Source organism: Physeter macrocephalus, chromosome 21 (assembly GCF_002837175.3).
Source record: "Physeter macrocephalus isolate SW-GA chromosome 21, ASM283717v5, whole genome shotgun sequence".
Taxonomy (NCBI): Eukaryota; Metazoa; Chordata; class Mammalia; order Artiodactyla; family Physeteridae; genus Physeter; species Physeter macrocephalus.
The window spans coordinates 54,932,927-54,952,273 of NC_041234.1; positions in this window are offsets into that span (position 1 = coordinate 54,932,927).

Sequence of the window (19,347 nt, forward strand, 5' to 3'; positions counted from 1 at the left end):
ATCGGCAGGCAGACTCTCAACCACTGCACCACCAGGGAAGCCCCCTATCCCTATTCTTTTGTCTCTGTTTTTTCTTTTTTCTTTTGCCCTACCCATGTACTTGGGGAGTTTCTTGCCTTTTGGGAAATCTGAGGTCTTCTGCCAGCATTCAGATGGTGCTCTGTATGAGTGGTTCTACATGTAGATGTATTTCTGAGGTACTTGTGCAGAGGAAGGTGATCTCCATGTTTTATTTCTCCCCCATCTTGAAGGTCCATTCTGTCATTCTTTATTATTCCCTTCTTTCTTGCTTGGACCTGTACGTCCCGCTTTTCCTACTTGTCTTTAAACATTGGCTTTTGCCATATTTCCTTCCCCCAGCTCTTCTAGGAGAAGGCAGAACTTCCTGTCCTGCAATTCTGTTTTTGTCAACTACCCATATCTGATCCAGAAAATAAGGACATGGAGGTGAAATATCAGACTACCCCAACCAATATTTTTTTTTTGCAGAAAGTTCTTTTATTTATTTTTTAACATCTTTATTGGAGTATAATTGCTTTACAATTGTGTGTTAGTTTCTGCTTTATAACAAAGTGCATCAGTTATACATATACACATGTTTCCATATCTCTTCCCTCTTGCATCTCCCTCCCTCCACCCTCCCTATCCCACCCCTCTAAGTGGTCACAAAGCACCGAGCTGATCTCCATGTGCTATGCGGCTCCTTCCCACTAGCTATCTATTCTACATTTGGTAGTGTATATATGTCCATGCCACTCTCTCACTCTGTCACGGCCTACCCTTTCCCCTCCCCACATCCTCAAGTCCATTCACTAGTAGGTCTGCATCTCCATTCCCGTCTTACCCCTAGGTTCTTCATGACCTTTATTTTTTCTTTCTTAGATTCCATATATATATGTTAGCATAAGGTTTTGTTTTGTTTTGTTTTTGTTTTTCTCTTTCTGATTTACTTCACTCTGTATGACAGACTCTAAGTCCATCCACCTCACTACAAATAACTCAATTTCGTTTATTTTTATGGCTGAGTAATATTCCATTGTGTATATGTGCCACATCTTCTTTATCCATTCATCCAATAATGGACAGTTAGGTTGCTTCCATTTCCTGGCTTGTTCTCCATAGTAGCTGTATCAATTTACATTCCCACCAGCAGTGCAAGAATGTTCCGTTTTCTCCACACCCGCTCCAGCATTTATTGTTTCTAGAGTTTTTGATGATGACCATTCTGACTGGTGTGAGATGTTATCTCATTGTACTTTTGATTTGCATTTCTCTAATGATTAATGATGTTGAGCATTCTTTCATGTGTTTGTTGGCAATCTGTATATCTTCTTTGGAGAAATGTCTATTTAGGTCTTCTGTCCATTTTTGGATTGGGTTTTTTGTTTTTTTGTTATTGAGCTGCATGATCTGCTTGTAAATTTTGGAGATTAATCCTTTGTCAGTTGCTTCATTTGCAACTATTTTCTCCCATTCTGAGGGTTGTCTTTTTGTCTTGTTTATGGTTTCCTTTGCTGTGCAAAAGCTTTTAAGTTTCATTAGGTCCCATTTGTTTATTTTTGTTTTTATTTCCATTTCTCTAGGAGGTGGGTCAAAAAGGATCTTGCTGTGATTTATGTCATAGAGTGTTCTGCTTATGTTTTCCTCCAAGAGTTTGATAGTTTCTGGCCAAGTTTGAATGTGTGCATACCTCATTGTGCCATTTTAGTAATTTTTTCAAATCTTTGCTTAATTTTACCTTTGAAATCTAGGACAGCAGTTTTCCTAAACGTGGATTGGAAACCAAGGTTTGCTTGTTCTGGTTTAGTCTTTAGTTACATCCCTGCTTAAATGATAGTGATGAGAGAAAAGCTCCTAGAGGAACCCGTTCATTTTTCTATCCACTACATAATTTATTAAAAGATTTCACATTTAAAAAGGACAACAATGTTCAATTAACTGAACTGAACTTCTTTGTTTGGTAAGCTAAAAGAATAACATATCTTCAAAGAGCTCTCAATCTAGTTGGGGAACAAGGTAACAAATGTAATTGTCACTAGTGATACATAACAGTAAGAAGGTGAGTGGTACATATAATAAATGCCATGAATATCCAGAGGCAGAAGAAGGCAAGTTCTTTTGGGAAGAGAGAGATTAAGGAAAACCTAAAGGAGAAAGTATTCAAATAATATTTTCAACACTGATATTTGAGCTCTTCCCATTAGATATTGTAGAATGTTAGAGATAGAAGATAACTTAGTCCAACCACTTCATTTGCACGTTTTAAATTTTAGGTCCAGTAATGAAAATGATCATTAAAAAAATCACCCAGAGACCCTAACTCTAAATGCCACATGACACAAAATATCTCACACCTTTAGAAACAAAATTTATGCCATATAGCCAATCAGAGATATTTCATATGTATCCACCAGCTATTTTACCAGCTTGAGTTTGGAGAGCCTGTCCCATGGGTGATACATGCTAAATCTGTGGGTATCTCCCCATGTGCTCACCTCAAGTGCTAAATTAGAGAACAAAGACTTGGAAACTTTTTTTCTGTACAGAAAACTGTGGGATTGTCCAGTCAAACTCCTAGTTGGAGAACAGTGAACCAATGGAATTGCAATATTTCTATTTAGATAGAAATATTGTACACTTCTCACATTCATTGTCTGCTTCCATTCACTGATTGATTTGTATCCTCAAAGTATCAGAGCACTATATGTTTTAAAATCTTAGAGTCTTTCTCTTTCTGACTTACTTCACTCTGTATGACAGACTCAAGGTACATCTGGAACCTAAAAAAAAAAAGAGAAATTGTACTGATGAACCTAGTGGCAGGGCAGGAATAAAGATGTAGACATAGAGAAGGGACTTGAGGACATGGGGAGGGGGAAGGGTAAGCTGGGACAAAGTGAGAGAGTAGCATTGACATATATACTCTACCAAATGTAAAATAGATAGCTAGTGGGATGCAGCCGCATAGCACAGGGAGATCAGCTTGGTGCTTTGTGACCACCTAGAGGGGTGGGATAAGGAGGGTGTGAGGGAGGGAGACGCAAGAGGGAAGAGATATGGGGACATATGTATGCATATGGCTGATTCACTTTGTTGTAAAACAGAAACTAACACACCATTGTAAAGCAATTATACTCCAATAAAGATCTATTTTTAAAACTCCTTAGAGTCTTTCACATTTCCAATCTCAGGTTAGAAACATCTTAAATGGCATCAAGCGAATCTCTCCTTTCTAGCTCTCCCACATGCCAAATGTTAGAATGTTCTCTACTATCTTTGTCAGATGATAGTGCTGGGGGTGTGGGTAGGATAACTGATTACTCTGGAACATACCCATATTTTAAGTTATTCTTTCCCTCATTTCTTTTGTCTCCAGAACTGCTTCAGGCCCCAGAGTACCTGAATATTACTTCTTAGAAAAAGTCAGGCCACTAAGAAGAGTCACATACATTTTCTCCCATTTTCTCTATATATTTTGATGAATTTGGTCATCCTTCATCTGTTAATATCAAAGCCCTAATTGAGTCTATAACCTACACTCCTCTGAGAGTCTTAACTTAAGTGTTCAGATATTGGACATCTGGGCGTCATGCAAGCTCCCAAAATAGCATATATTTCTGTCATCATTTACATATAAGTAAGTTATATTGGTATAAAGATCATATAATAGCAGCAGCAATTCATGAATAATGATCATTTTAGGAAGGGCAAAAGGACCTTTAGGAATGATCCAAGGCTGAACCCTATAAACTTTACTAAAGCACTTAAAGGACATAATTATCTCTTAAATTATTAGAATATTTCAAGATCATCAACTGGTCCTGGATCGAATGGAAATTTATTTAAATCCTAACGACATGGAGACTGATTTTATTTCATATAATGGAATTAAACACAATCCCCAAAGATATCAACATAATTGTGTTTCTACTATAGAACCACCCTGGAAATGTATCCTTTGTTAAAATAAAATTTTAGATGAATAAAAGCTCACCAGTCATGAGAGAGTATACAATAATATAAACTTTTAAAATATATTACTCACAGGGGCTTATTTTTCTATACCAAAATTTACACTTTCAACTCTTAGATTGATTTAGACTATATTCCTTACATTTTCCTTGGGAATAATCCCATTTAGAGCTTCTAATTGCATAGAATATGTAAAAAACTGGAAGGAAGCATAAGAAATTATCTGGTCTGGCTTTCTGCATGCAAGCAGGCAAGGATGGACAAGAAGGTCAGTTCTGATTGGTCTTGATGGTTTAACCCTAGATTACCAAGAATGATTAAGTTAACAATCATATAAGAACATTATATACTAAGGAGTTTTAGATGTATCTTGGTACTATAGGTACCAGTAGGTACTTAAGTTGCCTTATTTAATCCTTGCTATAGACTTATGGTATAGATAGAACTATTATTTTCATTTTTCAGAAGAGGAAAATGAGGATTGGAGAGGTTAAACACTTAATACAAAAATCACACATCTGCAGAATCAAGATTCAAACCTAGGTCTGCCTCAAAGCTAATTCCACCGTACTATATCTTACTTTGCTTCCTTGTCCAGAATGATTAAATAGTTTTTATTATGGATTTTAGAGTAGGGATAAGCATAATTGTAAAACTGAACCAGCTTCCATGGGCATTCCATAAACTCACTTGAGCAACCAAAGCCATTAATTATAGGTCTTTCAGCCTAATTGCTCTAAGAGAATCTCCTAGTTCCACTTTGAATCTATAGGTTTGTGTGGATCAACTCCTTATGATGCCTCTATTTTAATCATATGAACAAATATTGAACTGGCTCTCAAAATTTCCATTTCCATCATTCCTGTCCAAATCCATAGCATCTTGTCTCTGGATTATTGCATTAGCCTCCAATTCTCTCTTCTAGTTTATTTTATAAAAACACTGCCAGCTTTATCTTCTCTAAAAGTCTTTTTCAAAATGTCATTGCTCTTCCCCAAATTCTTTAATGTAACCTCATTTAAGATAAATTGTGTCACACATTGCTCACACTATCTGGCTTATTCATCATTTTAATTTTACTTCTCCTTGTTTCTCAATATGAAATCCCCACTTCAGCCAGATTGATGTATTATTTGTTACCAAATTATCATGTGAATACTCATCTCTCTTTACTAATTTGTTCATATTCATCTGGTTAACCAAAATGCTCAATTCCTTCCTCTCTTCCAATTCACATTATACGCTTTTTAATCTCTCCACTCCACCCAATCTCTGAAATCCAATAGCGTTTACTATCCGTTTGGTACATTGCATATATTTCGTGTGTACAATGACTTAAACTTTCTTGGCTCTGTATTTGTTCTCCCCCAATTAGTCAAATGCTTCTCCCACACAGAAATTGTGGCATATTTCCTTACATTTATTTCCCAAAGTGTAACTGCCTCGCACATAGTAGACATTCTATAAATATTTGTTTGATGTTAAATACGTTAATGACACAATAAGAAGATGGCAGTTTCTCATAGAAGACAATATTTTCAAGGTTACTAACCAATAGGTGATAATTAAATAGTCCAAAACACTTAAAAAGAGGATAGAACACACAGTAAAGCACTTTATAAACTAGGGCAAATAGTTATGGCAGGTAACTATTTGCTTTTCCTTACTATACACGATGTTTTGGGAACTCACTGTACATGTTGCAATGATTCTAATTTTAATTTGTTATAAAAGTGACACAAAGAGAACATCAACATGTGGTACATAATTGCTTTAGCCTCCTATATCCCTCATGTGAATGTAGTATAGGTTTGAAATATTTATTTAATTTGTCATATCCCTGTATGGAATCCCCCAGAACTTTGGCTACTCTTCCCATAACCTGTACAAAAAGAACTGCTGCAGACTTTCATAGTGGGCTGGTTGAAATGTGAAATACATGTCCAAAATTTTTCCAACTTTTACCTAAAGTTAAAAACCATTTGCTTGAATTTTGGCATGTATAATATTTCAAATGGAACATATTACACTTGGAAATACCTGCTTTTAAAGTTTTTGAACCATTTTTCCATTTCGAGTTTCTGTTTTGCTTGGTTGTCTCTTCTCCCCCCATTTTCTAAAATTAATATTCTCTCTTTGAGGAATTGTAGCAAATAGTTTAGTGTTAAAGGTAATGTCCCATGAAATTGTGAAAAGAATGACTGGTTTATATCCATTTTGCATAAAATTATTCATATTTCCATTGAGACGTGCAAGTTTTGGTTCTTTGTGTGTGTGTGTGAAGGAGAGAGAGAGAAAGAGAGAGAGAGAGAGAATGATAATCAGTGAAGTACACATATTTATTATCAATATAACAATTGAAGTTTAATTATTTTAAATAAGATATTTAAAATAAATTTAACAAAGTAAAAAAAAAATCCTGCATTGTATGAAAAAGTGAAAAGGAAGAACATCTCCCAAATATCATCAGTTTCCTTAAGATACTCAGTTTCGCAAAAGGTGTTCCAGTCCACCCTGAAATACCTGCCTATTAAAGTAACATATGCAGGCGTGTTCTTGTTAACCATATTCCTCATCCAACACATCAAGAGGGCTAAACTGTTTCAGAAAACAACGAAACCATTTTCTCAGCTCCAAATTCAGGAAAGAAGACGGAATGACTTAATATTTAGCCAACTCTAATGTTCAGTGAATCTGTGTTTTACAAAATAAACACACCCGTGGTGAAATAAATCACCTTTTCAAAAAGTTTAAAAACAACTGTAATTTTTTTTTCAAAGACCTTTTATAAATGTATTCTTGTATTTGATCTTCACACGCCCCCTTGTGGTAAACCATAGGAGAAAATCAGAAGGCTCTTGAAAACTGAAATGGCTTATTTTTCAGTACATTTATGCCTAAATTACTCTTTTTGAAATTTCCTCTTTTATTTTTGTAAATAGATGATTGTGTAATAGAAATTAATACCATTGAAAATCCTGGGTTTCTCATATGGAAATAAACTCTTACACTTTCTCACCATTTTAAAGAAAAAATATATACAAGCATATCTCAGAGATGTTGCAGGTTTGGTTCCAGACCACCGCAATAAAGTGAATATTGCAGTAAAGCCAATATCGCAATAAAGCCAGTCATACAAGTTTTTTGGTTTCCCAGTGCAAATAAAACTTATGTTTACAGTGAACTGCAGTGTATTAAGTGTGCAATAGCATTATGTCTAAAGAAAACAATATACATACCTTAATTAAAAATACTTTATTGCTAAAACATGCTAACTATCATCTGAGCCTTTAGCTGGTCATAATCTTTTTGCTGAAGGAGGGTTTCAAATATTTATAGAATTACCAAAATGTGACACAGAGACATTAAGCCAGCAAATGCTGTTGGAAAAATAGCGCTAATAGACTTCCTCAATGCAGGGTTGCTGCAAACCTTCAATTTGTAAAAAAACACCATATCTGTCAAGCAAACAAAGTGAAGCACAATGAAACGAGGTATGCCTTGTATTTACAACAATAGTAGACTAATTGTATTTTACAAAACAAATTACGGTATGTAAACCAAGAGAGAGCTATTTAATGAGAGATACTGATAGTCTCCTCGTGTGTTTCATAACAAATTAAAATTGGAATAACTGCAACATATATAATGAGATCCCAATGAATTTTGTATTGAAAGTCAGAGAAAATAGTTTCATTTTCCAAAATAACATACCAACCACAAGCTTGTTCTAAGGGCTGCAGTGAGGACTTATTAAGGAAAGCCTTTGTACAAATAGCATTAATGGTGCAGATTCTGAGCCTGGGTAGAAAAGTTGGACATGTGAGAGCACCAAAATATTAAGTACAAAGTCAGTTATGTGTCTGAAATAAATATCCTTTAGACACTACCATTTGTACAGAGTCCTGTATTAAGTCATGTGTAGAAATCAACAGAAATAGAGATCTGGTCCCTGCCAAACTGAAGGTTTTAGTATAGTATAAAATATACAGTATGGTGGCATCTAAAGATCTGGACTGCTCTGCCAAATACTTCCTTAGTTAGAGCTACCAGATTTAGCAAATAATAGAGGAAGCCCGGTTAAATTGGAATTTTACATAATGAAGGATGTTTCAGTAAACTATTTCCTGTGAAATATTTGTTTCAAATACCAGTCTGTGATGAAATTTTCAACGATCTATATCATAACTTTTTTGGATAGTGCAATGAGTTTTTCATAGAACTAGATTTATTCCACCTTTTATTCTAAAGTTATGTCTGTCTCACATTTTTGGTTTGCACTACAAACACACACTTTCTATTATGAAATAGTGATGACGTTTGATAGTATATTTTATTGTTTTTTAATTACCATAATTAAAAGTGACAACATATTTTATTATTTTAGATATATACTTATTTGTGTGTTATATATATGCATATATAATTCCTTTTAACTGCTATTTAGTATTCCATCATATAAATATATTGAGTTATATTTATCTAGTTCCAGTTGACTAGATAATTTTGTTTCTAATTTTTGCCTTTAAAAACAATGTTGATTTCAGCATTCTTGTACATGTGTTCTTATGTACAGTGCATTTATATAAAATATATACCTAAAGTGTGAGTATAGGAGCGTTAGGGTCTGCATATTTACAATTTTAGCCAGTATTAGCAAACTGCTTTCCAAATTGGCCGTATAAATTTTTAACTCCATCAGCAATGTATTGAAGTGCTGTTTTACCCATATGCTCACTGTATTTGACATCTTCAGACTTTACCCCAGCTTTATTTAAATATAACTGACATAACATTGTTTAAATTTAAGGTGTACAATGCATTGCTGTTATGGTGAGAACATTAAGCTTTACTCTCATAATCTGATAGAGCCACTTCTTTCATATAACTCTTTAACCTCCAATAGCATTCTTTATGGCCTTCCTATGCTCTGGACTGGCCTGCTACACCATCCAATCCTGCCACTGCTTCCCAAAGTTCACACTATAATGATCAGCCCTTGCCTCCCGTCTCTGACTAATGCCCTAGACTGCAGTTCTCTTTTTATCAGTCGGAGCTTTTCGTTCCTTTATGTCACATTTCTTCAGAGTCTAGATTAATTTCCACTAAAGAATTACTGTATGATTAATGATTTAAAGGGTTATCTTTCTCAGTTTATATTTGAATTTTAATTGTTCTTGTCAAAGAAAGAGACCAATATCCCTAGGGAGGATGAGCTTGAGTGGTGGGTGTGATTATGTCCTTAGAGTGACATTCAATCATACCACTAATGTGTCATTGTTACCCAGCACACTAGGAGATTAAGGTAGCTCTGGTTAAAACAGTTCATACTTGGATTTAACTAAAAGTCAACTAAAACCCTTTTTTACTTGAAAACTTTAAAAAATGTATGAACATGTTTCTTAGTTTATTCAAAACAGTCTGGTGACCATGATTAAAAATTTGCTCATTTTTCAGAACCTTGGAGTCATCTTTTTGAGCATCAGTTTCCAGTCAGAACTGAAGATAACAATGGAGGTAGAAACAAGTAAACCAATTCTGTTGTGCACTGAGTCCAGGATATAATCTGAAATATTTTCTTTTTTTTGTTAATAAATCATTGATGCCAGCTGTGTTGTTTTATGTTTTCCTTAATTACAATTTTACTATACCTGCCTTTGTGTAGTTTTTGTATTATGATAACTTTATTTCTCATGTGTGACTTTATGATAGTTGATTCTAATAGTGATTTGCAGTCTGCACATACTTGATTTACATTTTATACTTCTTAAAAGTCTTGTTAAAATGCCAGTGACAAAAATGCAGCCACGACTTGGAAATTGCCTACAGAAAGACAGTTCAGACTTTGCCATCCAGCATCATTTCACGTCCTAATACAGTTTTCTGAAACATATTAGTTGCTCAATAAATGTGATAAAAAAACTTGAAAGAATTAGTGATCAGGTTCGCTTTGAATTTGCAAGTTAGTGTTTTCCTCTGGAAATCTATCAGATCACTATGTTTATTTGCAAAAGGACTAGAATGACTCTCTTACTAGATATTGATGGAGAGGCTATTTGAACAGTGTTTACACCCTGACTCCTTGTTTGATTGTGGCTTCCAGGCAGGATAAAAAGAAAATATTCCTCCAAAAGAAGTGCACATTTATCAGATGAAGAGGCATGAAGAGCCAGAGTCTCTTGTTTCTCTTCTGAGCAATTATGGAGTCTGCTTGGAAGAAATGACTATAAATTTAGCTGAATGGTTCTTATTCTCCCATAGCCAAAAGTTGAGCCTAAATCAGTTGAGCAATAGAGAAGGGAGTAGCTTTTGAAACATAGTGGCCACATTAATGTGGTCTGCACAATTATCTGTCACCTGGGGCAAATTATTTAGAAGAAAATTATTTATATTAACGAAACTGTTGCCCCTGCTTATATTTCACCCTAACAGTATATAGAGGTTGATTAGTTACTGCAGATTTCATCCCTCTGGAACTAAACACAGAGAGGACTATATGCTAGTTTTTCCTCCTTTTTTGTGGTTCCTGAAAACCTATCGGAGAGAAATTTACAAGTCTGGAAAGCAACAAAACTTAGCTTAGTTAGCATGCAAAGAAATATGACAACTTTTGGGGTTTGGAGTTATAACAATTTGAAACTGGTGACAATGTTAAAATGCTGCTCTTTATCCCTTCCCCCTCTTTCTGTGTACTGCCAGCTGCATTCTTTAGTCACTAGTTCATGCAGTATGGTTTGCAAGTAACTATAAAACAATATTTTCCCTCCTGATATTCCTTACATTTTCATTTGTGGCCTAAATGATCTATGTAAGAAATATTTACTTTGAGGCTTTGGTTTGGCTCAAAAAATGCCAAATGATCAAACCCAGGCAATGAGTCCATTGATCACAGCAATGGAAACTTTGAGTGTAGAATAACATACAGGCAAGCTGCTACAAAAAGTTTCCAAATTATATTTGCAAATTTAATGACCCTAATGTTATCCCATGTCTGAAAGACAGGTAAAAAGTTGAATTCTTTCCGAATTTTTATTTTTGTCTTTAGTGTCTTCATGAAAGAAAATAAAAATTAAAATAGATGGTAAAGTTTATCTTTGATGGTTCTAGTTGTCCTTTTCTTCAGTTGTCCCCTCTTTGTTTACTGATTTACTTTTAACCCTTATTCAATTTGATTTTCAGGAGATATTTGTGAATGTGAATGTGAGACATTGTCTACATTTTGGGTTACCCCAATCTCTTACAGTAAGAATGGAATTTCTGGGACTAAAACAACCTGTAGTAAATGAGGGGAGGAGTTGTACACATGTAGGGGTATTTTCTTTTGATTAAGTAATCTCCCTGTATGTTTGAAACTATACTTTGTAAATACCCCCCTACTCTAAGGTCTTTTCCAATGTAACCTACTTATAAACTATATGATAATTTTGTATACCACAAACTAATATAATCCTCCACATATTCTTGTTTCTTTGAGGGACACACACACACACACACACACACACACACATACACACACAAAAAACACTTTCAAGTCTTTGGAGTAGATGTGTATGAAACAATATACAAAGCAAAGGAAAGATTTTCTGTAGGAGTGTATTTCTATGAATGCAAAATGTTACCTAAAATGATATCTGAAATTACAAGCATGAACTTAAAATGGCTGAACCACCTTCCAAGTAATTGTAATTTCTGTAAGAATTTTTGTGGTGACATGCTCCCACAATGAGTGATCTAAAGCAAATAAAGAAAAGTCAGTGAAGGGAGAATTTGTAAGATATGCACAAAATGGGCTCTCTTGCACCAGTAAGAACTGGCTTCAGCACACCACTGATATGTTATCAACTTATGTTATCCTCTTTCAAGATATTTACACTACAGAAAAGAACCCCACAAAAGAGCACTATTTAAAGAAAATAATAATTTGCTAATAGTGCAAGTGAAAATTATAGTGAGAGAAATTTGGGGTTAAGATTGGTAAGTTACTTCCTCATACTCCTTGAATCACATCATGTTAATCAGTTCCTCTTCAGCCCATCAGTAATAGTACCCCAGTATAATGTGGAATGTGGCATAACTGATTTGCTATGGAAGTTTTAGAAATCAACGTCCCTAAAGACCGGGATTTCTAGGCATATTTTATGGCTCTTTTCTTAAATATTGAGCTAACTGCTTTTTTGATTTTAGGTTCAGGTGACCATAGAAAGTAAAATAATAACCAATGTTAAATAGAACAAACTTACAACAAACTTACATTCACCTTATATAAGGAACCATAGAGTTCATGAACTTGTTTCCACATTATTTCATTCTTTTTCCTTCTGCAAGTTCAATTACTGCCACATCTCATTTCTCTTAGGCTTAACTGCCTCATTACTACTTGTTGATATATTCTCACACCCCTGCTGCCTTCTTTGTCAAAATATGCAATAAGAAATGGAACTCCAATGAGTCTGAATCAGAGGCCAAAACCCTAAAGGAGAGGTCCAGCAGACATCAGGATACTGGAATTTTCCAGGGTAGCTCTCAAGTCAAATATGATTTAGGAATTGGATTCTGTACTGACTCAGTGGCCTGGCTTGCTGTATGAGGCGCATGAAAGGAGAAACTAAAATATAAGCAGAGAAAAGTGTCTTGGTATGCACTCACCATTATGTATATATTAATTAAAATAATGTGAATTACAGTTTAATTCTTCATAAAGGCTCTGTAAAAATAGTATCAGTGTCTAATAGAGGGAAAGTCCTAGGCCTAATGGAGGGTTTAAGGACAGAATGATTTGTTGGAAAAAACTTTCTTTCCTCTATATGTTCCAGAATTCTTAAGCCTCTGACTGCAGGTGTTTAAATCCCAAGGTTGGTTTAAAATGCCTATGTCTAACTTGGATCAAGATGAAGAGTATTCTGGAGTTTTTCAGGAACTGGTAAAAAAAATTATTTAAGAATATGATCCTGTCAAGCCTATCCGTTGACAAAATAAATACATAGAATTTATCTTCAGTAGCTTCTCTCTTTTTCAGATATTCTTCTTTCCTGTTTTTGGCACCCTGTCCTGTCATATATCACAGGTCCCAAGTGATGTTCCTCCCCTGTCCATTAAGGGTTAATCAGATGTGTCATCAGAGAATTTTGACATATTTGAAGTGATCTTGCCTCACTTTGAAGAGTCCAGCCTCATTTTTTCATAAAACCTATCAGTCTTATTAGCTGTCTCTCAAAGTGGTGTTCTCTGGGATCACCTAATCCTATAGACACAGGGAGAAAAATATGAAGGGACAACTGATACTAAAATAATCCTTTATTTATTCTTTTCTATTATAGTAAAATACACATAAAATTTACCATTTTAACAATTTTAAAGTGTGTAAGCCTATGGTATTAAATATATTTATAACATAGTACATCATCACTATCTAGTTCAAAAAGTTTTACATCATCTGAAAGAGAAACCCTGTAGACTTAAAAAAAAATCACTTGTCATTCCCCACTCTGCACAACCTAAGACAAACACTTACCTGCTTTCTGTATCTATGGATTTGCATTTCATATAAATGGAATCATACAACATATGACCTTTAGTTTCTGGCTTCTTTCATTTACCATTATTTTCAAAGTTCATCTGTGTGGTAGCTTACATTACTACATCATTCTTTTTTATGGCTGAACAACATTCCATTGTATAAATATACCACATTTTGTTTAACTATTTGTCAGTTGATAGAGGTTTGAGTTTTTCTGCTTTAACTGTTATGAATAGCACTGTTATAAACATTCATGTACAAATTTTTCTTTGAACACCTGTTTTCAATTCTTTGGGGTATATATCAAGGAATGGAATTGCTGGATCATATGGTATTTCTATGATTGGCTTTTTGTTGGACCACCAAAATGTTTTCCATAGCAGTTGCACCATGATACAGTTCCACCAACAAACTATGGGGATTTCTGTTTCCCCACATCATCACCAACTCTTGTTATTTTCTATTTCTTTGAACATGGCTATCCTAGTGAATGTGAAGTGGTATCACATTGTGGGTTTTATTTGCATTTTCCTAACAACAAATGACATTTGAGCATATTTTCATGTGCTTATTGGCCATTTCTTTATCTTACTTGGATAAATTTCTATTTAGGTCTCTTGTCTATCTTTCTAAGTTGAGTTGCTGATCTTTTGGTTGTTGAATTGTAAGTGTTCTTTATATATTGTGAATTTATATATTCTGAATTCTTGATCTGTATTGATAAATGATTTGCAAATATTTCATTGTATAAGTTTAAGGCATACAGAATGATGGTATGAATTACATATATTGTGAAATGATAGGTTCAGCTTCTCATACAGATACAACAAAAAGAAAGGAAAAGAAGAAAAGAAAAAAGAAAAAAATTCTCCCTGTGATAAAAATTCTTAGGGTTTACTTTGTTAACAACTTTCCTATATATCCTATAGAAGTGTTAGTTATAGTCATCATGTTGTACATTACATCCCTAGTATTTATTTATCTTATAACAGAAAGATTGTACCTTTTGACCACTTTCCTTCTATTCCTTGTCCCCCACCCACTGCCTCTGGTAACTACAAGTCCAATCTCTTTTTCTATGAATTTTCTTTTTAAGATTCCACATGTAAGTGAGATCGTACAGTATTTGTTTTTCTCTGTCTGACATTTCATTTAGCATGTCTTCAAAATCTATTCATGTTGTCAAAAAGGTAAGATTTCCTTGCTTTTCATGGATAAATAATATTCTATTAAATATCTCACAAATTCTTTATTCATGTATGTCTTGGTTATTGTAAATAATGCTGCTATGAACATGGGGATGCAGATATCATTTTGAGTTGGTGTTTTCATTTCCTTTGGATATATTCCCAGAAGTGGAATTTCTGGAACATATGGTAATTCTATTTTTAATTTTTTGAGTGCCCTCCATACTGTTTTCTATAACAGCTGTACCAATTTACAATCACACCAACAGTGCATGAGGTTTCCCATTTCTCCAGATCCACACCAGCATCTGTTATCTCTTGTCTTTTTTTATAATGATGACTCTAAGAGGTGTGAGATGATATCTCATTGTGGCTTTAATTTGCATTTCTCTAATTACTAGTGTTTTTAACCATCATGTCATATGATGTGAAAAACTTTCGCTTCATATGAAAGTGCCTGTTGGCCTTTCATATATCTTCTTTGGAAAAATGTCAATTCAAATCCTTTGCCCATTTTTAAACTGGGTTATTTGGTTTTTTTGCAATTGAGTTGAAAGAGTTATTTATATATTTTGAATATTAACCCCTTAACAGATATGTGATTTGCAAGTATTTTTCCCATTCTGCAGCTTGTTTTTCACTTTGTTGATGGTGCCTTTTGCTGTGGAGAAGCTTTTTAGTTAGGCGACGTCCTAGTCCTACTTGTTTATTTTTCATTTTGTTGCTTGTGCTTTACCTGTAATACATTGGGTTAGCGAAAAAGTTCGTTTGGAGTTTTCTGGAGCATATGGGAAAACCCGGAAGAACTTTTTGGCCAACCCAATATGATACATAATTACCAAGATCCACATCAAGGAACTTTATTCCTCTGTTTTATTCTAGCAGTTTTATAGTTTCAGGTCTTACATTTAACTCTTTAATGCATTTTGAGTTAGTTTTTGTGAGTGGTGTAAGATATAGGCCCAGTTTTATTCTTTTACATGTGAATTTCCAATTATCCCAAAACCATTTATTGAAAAGACTGTCTTTTTTCTATTAAGTATTATTGGCTCCCTTGTCATGTATTACTTAACTGTACATGCTTGCATTTATTCCTGGGCTCTTGATTCTTCTGTTCCATTGGTCTACTTGTATTCTTTAATTTGTTAAGACATTTTTGTGACCTAACATATGTTCTATCCTAGAAAGTGTTCAATGTGCACTTTAGAAGAATGTGTTAGAAGAATGTGTTCTGCTGTTAGAATGTTTTATGTATTTGTTAAGTACATTTGGCCTATAGTGTTGTCAAATCTGCTGCCTCTTTATTGATTCTCTGTCTGCATGGTCTTTCCTTTGTTGAGAGCTGGGTTTTAAAATCCTCAACTATTACTCTATCACTGTCTATTTCTCCTTTTAGCTATTATTTTTTCCTTTATATATTTAGGTGCTCTGATATTGGGTGTGAAAATATTTACAATTGTTATATCTTTTTGATAGAGTGACTGCTTTATCATTATATAATGACCTCCTTTGTCTCTTTTTACCATTTTTAATTTAAAGTGTATTTTTTAAATATAAGTATAGCTACCCCTGGTTATTTTGGTTACTATTTGCTTAAAATGTCTTTTTCTACCATTCACTCTAAGTCTCTTTATGTCTAAGGCTAAAGTGAGTCTCTTGAAGGCAGCATATTGTTGGAATATTTTTTATTCATTCAACTATTCTGTCTTTTAACTGGAGAATTTTATGTGCTTACATTGAAAGTAATTATTTATAGGTTAGGACTTACTAGAAGGTTTTTTGTTTGTATATACCCAGGAAACTAATTTATTGTCAGATCTCTCTCTCTCTCTCTCTTTCTCTCTCTCATTTTATCTCTCACACTCTACTATTATCTACATTTCAAATATATTTTCCAAGTCTATAGCTCACTTTTTCACTCTATTAAGGATTGTTTTTAAATGAATAGAAGTTAGTAATTTTAGTAAAGATCAAATTATAAATCTTTTATTGTATAGTGAATGACTTTCGTGTGATGCTGTCATGTTTTTTTCCTAGAAACTTTCTTGTTTTTCTTGTATATTTACATTTACAATCCATTTCAAATTAATAGTTGTGTATAGTGTGAGTTGGAGTTAAGATTCATTGTTTTACATAAAGATATCCAACTGTCCCAAGTACCATTTATCCAAAAAGAACCCCTTTTATCTTTTGAAGACATAAATATACTTGTTGTAAATGAGATGACCAAATTTTGTAAGTTTGTTTATAAATGGTAGTTTTTCCTTTTCTTTATGGTATGTCCTCATGCTAGGGTCACACTATCTTTTATTATTGAAGTATAGTTGATTTATAATATTGTGATACTTTCATGTGTACAGCAAAGTGATTCAGTTATATCTATACATATATATTTTTCAGATTGCTTTCCATTATAGGTTATTACAAGATATTGAATATAATTCCCTGTGCTATACAGTATATCTTTGTTGCTTATCTATTTTACGTATAAAAACTGCTACTCCCATTCTCCTAACTTATACCACCCCCTCCCTTTCCAAATTGGTAACCATAAGTTTGTTTTCAAAGTCTGTGAGTCTGTTTCTGTTTTGTACATAGATTCATTTGTACTATATTTTACATTCCACATATAAGTGATATCATATAGCATATGCCTTCCTCTGTCTGACTTCATTAAGTATAATATTCTCCAGGTCTTTCCACTTTGCAAATGGCAGTATTTCATTCTTTTTTAATGCTGAGTAATATTCCATTGCATTTATATACCACATCGTCTTTATCCATTCATCTGTTGATAGACACTTAGTTTGCTTCCATGTCTTGGCTATTGTAAACAGTGCTTCAGTGAACATTGAGGTGCATGTATTTTTTGACTTATGGTTTTCTCTGGATATATGTCCGAGACTGGGATTGCTGAATCATATGATAGCTCTATTTATAGTTTTTTTTAAGGAACCTCCACACTATTCTCCATAGTGGCTGTACCAATTTACATTCCCACCAACAGTGTAGGAGGGTTCCCTTTTCTCCACACTCTCTCCAGAATTTATTATTTGCAGACTTTTTAATGATGGCCATTCTGACCAGTGTGAGGTGGTACCTCATTGCAGTTTTGATTTTCATTTCTCTGCTAATTAGTGATGTTGAGCATCTTTTCACGTACATTTTGGACATTTGTATGTCTCCTTGGAGAAATGTTTATTTAGGTCTTCTGCCCATTTTTTTGATTGGGTTACTTGTGTTTTTGATACTGAGTTGTATGTATTTATATATTTTGTATATGAAACCTTTGTTAGTTACACTGTTTGCAAATGTTTTCTCCAATTCCATTGGTTGTATTTTCATTTTGTTGATGGTTTCCTATGCTGTGCAAGAAATTTTAAGTTTGGTTAGGACCCATTGGTTTGTTTGCTTTTATTTCTTTTCCTTGGGAGACTGATTTAAGAAACTATTGCAATGATTTATGTCAGATAATGTTTTGTTTATATTCTCTTCTAGGAGTTTTATGGTATCATGTCTTATATTTAGGACGTTAGCATTTTGGGTATATTTTTGAATATTGGTGTGAGAAAATGTTCTAAATTCATCTAGTTACAGGTAGCTGTCCAGCATTCCCAAAACCACTGGTTGAAGAGACTGTCTTTTCTCCATTTTTTATTCTTTCTTCCTTTGTTGTAGATTTTTTTAACATCTTTATTGCAATATACTTGCCTTACAATGGTGTGTTAGTTTCTGCTTTACAACAAAGTGAATCAGTTATACATAAACATATGTTTCCATATCTCTTCCCTCTCGCGTCTCCCTCCCTCCCACCCTCCCTATGCCACCACTCTAGGTGGTCACAAACCACCTAGCGGATCTCCCTGTGACATGCGGCTGTTCCCCACTAGCTATCCACCCTACGTTTGGTAGTGTATATATGTCCATGCCACTTGCTCACTTCGTCACAGCTTACCCTTCCCCCTCCCCATATCCTCAAGGCCATGCTCCTGAGTAATATTCCATTGTATATATGTGCCACATCTTCTTTATCCATTCGTCTGTTGATGGACACTTAGGTTGCTTCCATGTCCTGGCTATTGTAAATAGAGCTGCAATGAACATTTTGGTACATGATTCTTTTTGAATTATGGTTTTCTCAGGGTATATGACCAGTAGTGGGATTGCGGGGTCATTTGCTAGTTCTATTTGTAGTTTTTTAAGGAACCTCCATACTGTTCTCCACTTATTGATACTGCTGTGTCAATTTGCACGCCCACCAACAGTGCAAAAGTGTTCCCTTTCCTCCACATCCTCTCCTGCATTTATTGTTTCTAGATTTTTTGATGATGGCCACTCTGACTGGTGTGAGATGATATCTCATTTAAGTTTTGATTTGCATTTCTCTAATAATTAATGACGCTGAGCATTCTTTCATGTGTCGTTGGCAATCTGTATATCTTCTTTGGAGAAATGTCTATTCAGGTCTTCTGCCCATTTTTGGATTCGGTTGTTTTTTTTTTTTTCTTATTGAGCTGCATGATTTGCTTATACATTTTTGAGATTAATCCTTTGTCAGTTGCTTCATTTGCAACTATTTTCTCCCATTCTGAGGGTTGTCTTTTGGTCTTGCTTATCGTATCCTTTGATGTGCAAAAGCTTTTAAGTTTCATTAGGTCCCATTTGTTTATT